Source organism: Cherax quadricarinatus, chromosome 7 (assembly GCF_038502225.1).
Source record: "Cherax quadricarinatus isolate ZL_2023a chromosome 7, ASM3850222v1, whole genome shotgun sequence".
Taxonomy (NCBI): domain Eukaryota; kingdom Metazoa; phylum Arthropoda; class Malacostraca; order Decapoda; family Parastacidae; genus Cherax; species Cherax quadricarinatus.
Window position 1 is genome coordinate 33818214 of NC_091298.1, and position 8129 is coordinate 33826342.

Sequence of the window (8129 nt, forward strand, 5' to 3'; positions counted from 1 at the left end):
TCGGTCTGCTGCTTTACTGCCACAAATACACCTGTGTTCGGCGAGAATACAGGCGGCAAGTCGAAGGGCAACACCGATGCGGATGGTCTATAGGTCGAGGCGTGTGCCAAGGCTGGAGTTGGGAACAGCCAGCAAAAAGTCCCCAGCATGAGGGGCTCTCACTGCCAGGAGGCAGGCTTTATCCTTCCCTGACACTGAAGCATTGTTGAGGCTATATTTTCCACTATTGGACCATCCCAGTGCGATTGTTTGTAGTTGCTGGAGGGAGCAGGTTTGGTTTCAGAGCCCGTTAGAATATCCCAGGCCATGGCTCCGTCAATGAACTTTTGGTCCTGGACTCCAATCTTGTCCCTAAGATGTTCAGGAAGAATCGCTGCTACAAGCCCTCTGGATGCAATACACGAGGACAGAAAAGCAGGTAGCGCAGTCTGTGATGACTTGCGGACACCAATGCCTCCTAGTCTGACTGGAAGTGTAGCTTGGTTCCACTGCCCGTCTTCTAGAGTAAGGTTAAGTACTTTCGTAAAAATTTGCCTCAGGATACTGTCATATTCGTGCAGTATAAAGTTATCATATGATGGTGCACATCTTAGGAAATATGTCAACCTGGGCAGACTTAAGCACGTTGTTCCATTCTCCTTAACTTTTCCAATTTCTTCCTGAGAATTGTGTCAATGGCATTGCTTCCCAGAGGTGCTCCTAGCAGACGCTGTTTGTGGGGGCAATGACTGCTGCTCCTGGTAGTTTTGATCTCAATGCATTTATCACTTGTTGACTGACTGAGATGATTTCACATTTGGATGGATTCAGGATAAGACCCATTTCCTGTCCCCGTGTCATTGCTTGTGTAAGATCATGTAGGAGGGACTTCTTTGTATCTGCTAGTGTGCCATCATCTAGGAACCAGATGTTTAGCTCGCTGGTCTGACTGCGATTTCCCAAACTGCTATACAGAAGAGAAATGGTGCAAGAGGATCTCCTTGTTGGACACTCTCCGATGATGTGATTTCATGCTTTTCAAAGAGAAGCATTGATTCCTTGCTATACCCAGCTGCAACAAAAGGGAAAAGACCAGGGAAATGTTCTTGTACTGCTGCTAATACCATGTCTCTTTTCAGGAGATTGAATGCATTCTTGAAATCTAATTTTACTAGTGCATTGTCCTCAGGCAGGTTGTTGATATACGCCCTTGTTGCATGAACCGTTGCTTCACTTCCTTGAGAGACCCCAAACCCAAGCAGGTTTCGTTGAAGCATCATGGCTGCCTGTGCACGAATACTTCGTACAGCGGCTTTGGATACCAGGCGGCGTAACGTGTTGCCTACTGCAATTGGCCAAATTCCTCCATCCTTGTTTTTAAGTGCACAAAGTGTTGCACCAAAAAAGAAAGGTCTAATTTCATCAGGAAAATATATATATATATATATATATATATATATATATATATATATATATATATATATATATATATGTATATATGTCGTGCCGAAAAGGCAGAACTTGCGATCTTGGCTTAAATAGCAACGCTCATCTTTCCATTTAGGGCAAGCGAAAATTTGTGTATGCAATAATTTCGCCAAAATCATTCTGAACCTAACGAAAAAAATATATTTCACTGCGTTTGTTTAGTATTAAATTATTGTAAACAAATCTAAAATATATTTAGTTGTGTTAGGTTAAAATAAATTGCGCTTGTTATAATAAGGTTAGCTAAGTTTTCTAAGATTCTTTTGTTGCAAAATTAAAAATTTTTACATTATCATTAATGAAAAAAATATATCTTTAAACGTATAAGAGAAAATTTCAGAAAGGACTTAATTTTAAATGAGTTCTTGCTAATTGACCAGTTTTACATATTCTGCACGACATATATATATATATATATATATATATATATATATATATATATATATATATATATATATATATATATATATATATATATATATTAATTTATTTATTTTTAAAAGATGCCAAGATTAAAAAGACTAAATTTAACATATTGCCATAGAAATATGTCTCTAGTTTTCCTAAATAATTATTAAAACAAAAAATACCGCTTAAGTTTGTAAAATGATAAAGCATGAGGCAGAGGCTTCAGATGTTCATATGTAGTGTGCGTGTAGCAGTGTAATGTATTTTGCCTGTGTGTCAGTGCTCGTGTTCACAATCCTGCAGGAGTAATATTACTCCACTGTAACTCTCATTTAAAGAGGTTTTATGATGAATAGGGAAATTTTAGCAAGAAATATTATAAGTGTGAACTTAAACGATAGATAGCGATAATCAGCGAATTTTCAAAGTTTTCTTCAGTTTTTTGTGAACCTTAAAGTCCATTTTCAATTTCCAGTTTTTAAAATCTAATACAGTAAATTTAAAATAATGCAGCTCTACATACCAAAGGTTAACTAAGGTAACTTCAAATTCCCATCAAATACTGTTCAGTCTTAACATGAGATTATGACTTTATGTCTTGTAGAAGTTAGCAAGGAATAATGTTTCCCAGTTACCAGAGGATAACAATAAATATTTACGTGCTATGATAAATGATAGCAATCATTAAAGTCACAGAGTATGTTGAGTAATAGAGATAGGTAAAGAGAGAGAGAGGTACAGAGAGATAGGTAGAGAGATAGGTATAGAGAGAGAGAGAGGGGGGGGGGGTATAGTGAATAGTGGAATGTAAGAGTGAGGGTTACCAGGTCAGTTTACAGGAAGGTGTGAAATCCTGTGTATGTGTGTGTGTGTGTGTGCGCGCGTGTGTACTACTGCTTTTACAAGTGCCTGACCGCTTGTTCCTGTGTGTGTGTGTGTGTGTGTGTGTGTGTGTGTGTGTGTGTGCGTGCGTGCGTGTGTGTGTGTGTGTGTGTGTGTGTGTGTGTGTGTGTGTGTGTGTGTGTGTGTGTGTGTGTGTGTATGTGTATGTGTGACCCCACGTCTAAGCATTCATACTGCTAATAAATACCAGTAGTAATACCAATAATTCTAAAACTTGCCGGTAGTAATTCTAGCACTTATCAATTCTACTTATAAAACGCAGAAAGTAACTAGGTTGTAAATTTTACTTGTCTCATCTTCAACAAGTGTCTGACGTTACCCCTAGGTAGACCGCTTTACTCCTCACACTCTCGCCAACCCTATGTTCACCTTATCTATGCTATTTCTACTCTAATTCTGGTAATAGCTTGCAGGAGTGAGTGACCAGTATCTAACAGTGATCAGAGACCAGAATCTGACAACATGCAACCTCAATAGGTGAGCAACACTCGCGCTGGAAGCGGCGCGATGACAAATTGCAGATGCTGATGACGTAGTCGTACATAGGCCTTCTATCACTATTTTGAAAAATCCTTCACCCGTGATGTTTATAACCATATATACTCATATATCCCGCGTTCCTCAAGTGATTTAATTTTTCACTTATGATAGAATACACTTCACATTCAGTGGTTACACTTTATATGTATAATGGCACAAAACTATTGTGACGTCACTGCTTCAGCAGGCCTACTCCTGCCCCCTTCCCTTATATATTTTACTTTTCCTTTCTCCATTTGCTTATTAACTTTTTCACTCTCACTGTATGGTGCCCCACATTTCACTTGTTAACCAGTCTCTCGTAATTTTTGAAACCCCCGCTTCCACACCCACTTTGATCTTTGTATATTTGAATGTGTGTGAAAACAAGTGCCTACTAGGCCCCTAATCGTTTGGCACTTTGAAATATTAATGATTTCAGGCTTTCTCTCGACTTTTTTCTTAATAATAACTTTGGTTATCACTCGTAGGATTGTTCACTAACGTTGTCACTACCACTGATTACTGCTAGCATTTACTGCGCGCCTTATAAACACTAAGGTTCTAAGAGCCCTGTGCACCTACGTCTGCTGTGTGACTGTGTGTGTGTGTGTGTGTGTGTGTGTGTGTGTTTGTGTGTGTATGTGTGTATTTGTTTGTGTACTCGCCTAGTTGAGGTTGCAGGGGTCGAGTCCTAGCTACTGGCCCCGCCTCTTCACTGGTCGCTACTAGGTCACTCTCCCTGAACTGTTAGCTTTATCATACCTGTGTGTGTGTGTGTGTGTGTGTGTGTTTGTGTGTACTCACCTAATTGTGGTCGCAGGAGTCGAGACTCAGCTCCTGTCCCCGCCTCTTCACTGATCGCTACTAGGCCCTCTCTCTCTGCTCCCTGAGCTTTGTCATACATCGTCTTAAAGCTATGTAAGATTCCTGCCTCCACTACATCACTTGCTAGACTATTCCACTTTCTGACGAATCTATGACTGACGAAATACTTCTTAACATCCATGTGACTCGTCTGAGTCTTCAGCTTCCAATTGTGTCCCCTTGTTTCTGTGTCCCCTCTTTGGAACATCTTGTCTCTGTCCACCTTATCTATTCCACGCAATATGTGGAGAAATTTTCTCCAGGAGGGGGGCATCAGCCCCCTTCAGCCTCTTTCAGCAACTTTTAGCCCGGAGGGGCCCAGCCTTCTCAGAAGGGGGCAAGCATCTTGTTTATTGCTATAGCAAGTAATTGATCCCAGATGCAGTATGAGCATGTGACGTGGTCACGCGGCTGCGGCTCCTTGCGAGAGGCCTATGTCAAAAGCCTTACTGAAGTCCATATACACAATATCATATTCATTACCATGATATACCTCCTCAAATACCTTAGTGAAGAAAGTTAGTAAATTCGTAAGACAGGAACGCCCCTTTGTAAAACCGTGCTGAGATTCTTTAATCAATTTATGCCTTTCGAGATGGCTACGAAATGCTTCGGCTATTATTGATTCCATAAATTTTCCCACTGTGGGGGTAAGGCTTATTGGTCTATAGTTTGAAGCCAAGGAGCTGTCACATGCCTTGTAAATAGGTATTACATTTGCCATTTTCCACTTGTCAGGCACTATGCAGTTTGTAGTGATATGTTGAAAAGATTAACCAAAGGTATGCTAAGTTCCTCTTTACATTCCTTTAACACCCTTGCAAACAGTTCATCAGGGCCTGGGGATTTGTTAAGTTTTAATTTCTCTAATTGTCTGAGGACCATGCCACTAGTTACCACAATCGTGCATTGTTTAATATCTTCCTGTTCTACTTACTCTATTATTTCTGGAATTTCGCTAGTATCTTTATGAATAAAAACTGATAAAGTAAGAATTTAAAATTTCTCACATATCCTTAACACTGTCAGTGATCTGAACTGAGTTACTCTTAAGTGGGCCTATCTTGTCCCTAATCTTATTTCTGTATACCTGAAAGAACCCTTTTGGGTTAGTCTTCGAATCCCTTGCGACCTTAGCCTCATAATCCCTTTTTTGCTTTTCTTATTCCTTTTTTTTTATTTCTCTCTTAATTGAATATATTAATTTTTAACAGCCCCTCCCCTCTTCTGATACGCCTATATATGCCTCTCTTTTCACCAATGAGACGTTTTAATCTATTGTTCCTCCATTTGGGATCATTTTTGTTAGATCTAATTTCCCTACTCGGAACAAAAGTTGTCTGGGCAGCTAGAACTATGCTCTGAAAAACGTCATAATGACAACCAAGATCACTTACCTGACCCACAGTCAGGATATCCCAATTTAGCCCACCCAGGTAATTTTTCAGTCCCATGAAGTAGGCCAAGCAAAAGTCTGGGACAGAGATTTGGTTGCAGTAATCCAGGTAACTCCATGATATATTGAAACTAAGTGATTTGTGATCACTTTACCCTAGCTCATCATTAGCATCAAGATTATTAACTAGTGATTCTTTTTTCGCAAGAACCAAGTTAAGTAGATTGTTTCCTCTAGTTGGTTCTGTCACAAACTGTTTTAAAAACAATCCTGAACCGTATCAAGAATGTCACTAGACTCAAGATTCCTGTCACATTGTTCCAACCAGTTTGTCTAAAGTTAAAATCTTCCATTAACACATCATTATCATATCTAGCTGCTTTATGAATTTCGTCCCATAACAGCTTACTGCACTCCCTAACAAGGTTTGAGGTCCTATAAATCACACCTAAAATTAACTTTTCACGACCGTCGAGAAATTGTAGCCAAATAGATTCTGTGTCTTATGTTTCTAATCTTATATTTTGTCTAACACAACAATTTAAATTATCTCTAACTTACATCGCCACTCCACCACCTTTCCTGTTGACCCAATAAGTATGGAATAGTTTATAACCATGTATGTTGCATTCAGAGGGCATTTCTCAATCTTTCATGTTGAACCAGGTCTCTGTTATAGCAATAATATCTATAATACCTGTACTTGCAAGTAATCTTAGCTGATCAATCTTATTTCTTAGACTCCTACTATTTGTATAGTAAACCTCAAGGGAGCTAGTCACTCGTTGCCCTCTATCTCTTTTTGTTTGTTGGTGAGTTAATTTGCCTTTACTAGCAACTTTATTTTGAATATTGTCTTTTAAACATATCCCTGAGGTATCTTGGTTATATCTATTGTTTTCAACACTAGTACTGCAGCCTGATTGTTTCCCATAGACACCCATACTTGTAAAATCTATCAGTTTAAATTCCTAGACAAGTCATCAATGACTCCCTCAATCGAATTGACTAATGCAACCACTCCAGCCCCAGAGAGATGAACCCCATCCCTTGCATACATATCATGCTTGCCATACGATATGTCCCAGTTATCAATGAATGGGATTGCAAGTTCCTTGCAGTACCTGTCGAGCCAGCAATTTATACCAATTGCCCTAGACATCCATTTATTGCCCACTCCCCTTCCAGGCAAGATTCTACATATGATAGGGATCCCTCCCTCAGACCTGACTACATCTATGGCTGACTTATACTTATCCAGCAGCTCCTGTCTCCTGCCATTGAAATATATCTTTTTCGTTAGGGTCAGAATTATTTTTAAGAAATTATTGCATACGCAATTTTTAGCTTCCCTTATTCGGCAAGAAAATCGTTGCTATGTAATACTATTCGTCACGACATTTCTAACTCACTCTCTCTCTCTCTCTCTCTCTCTCTCTCTCTCTCTCTCTCTCTATATATATATATATATATATATATATATATATATATATATATATATATATATATATATATATATATATATATATATATATATATATATAATATAATGTTTGTAAATAATTTCGCCTGTTTGCGAATTGTTAAGCGCATATATATATATATATATATATATATATATATATATATATATATACATATATATATATATACATATATATATATTTATATATATATACATATATATATATATATATATATATATATATACATATATATATATTTATATTTATATACATATATATATATATATACATATATATATATTTATATATATATACATATACATATATATATATATATATATTTATATATATATACATATACATATATATATATACATATATATATATTTATATATATATACATATACATATATATATATATATATATATATATATATATATATATATATATATATATATATATATATATATATATATATATATATATATATATATATATATATATATATATATATATATATATAATGTTTGTAAATAATTTCGCCTGTTTGCGAATTGTTAAGCGCATATATATATATATATATATATATATATATATATATATATATATATATATATATATATATATATATATATATATATATATATATATATATATATATATATATATGTCGTGCCGAATATGTAAAACTGGTCAATTAGCAAGAACTCATTTAAAATTAAGCCCTTTCTGAAATTTTCTCTTATACGTTTAAAGATATATATTTTTCATTAATGTTAATGTAAATTTTTTTAAATTTGCACCAGAAGCATCTTAGAAAACTTACCTAACCTTATTATAACAAGAACAATTTATTTTAGCCTAACCCAACTAAATATATTTTAGATTTGTTTACAATAATTTAATACTAACCTAACACAGTGAAATATATAATTTTTTCGTTAGGTTCAGAATGATTTTGGCGAAATTATTGCATACACAAATTTTCGCTTGCCCTACATGGCAAGATGAGCGTTGCTATTTAAGCCAAGATCGCAAGTTCTGCCTATTCAGCATGACATATATATATATATATATACATATATATATATATATATATATA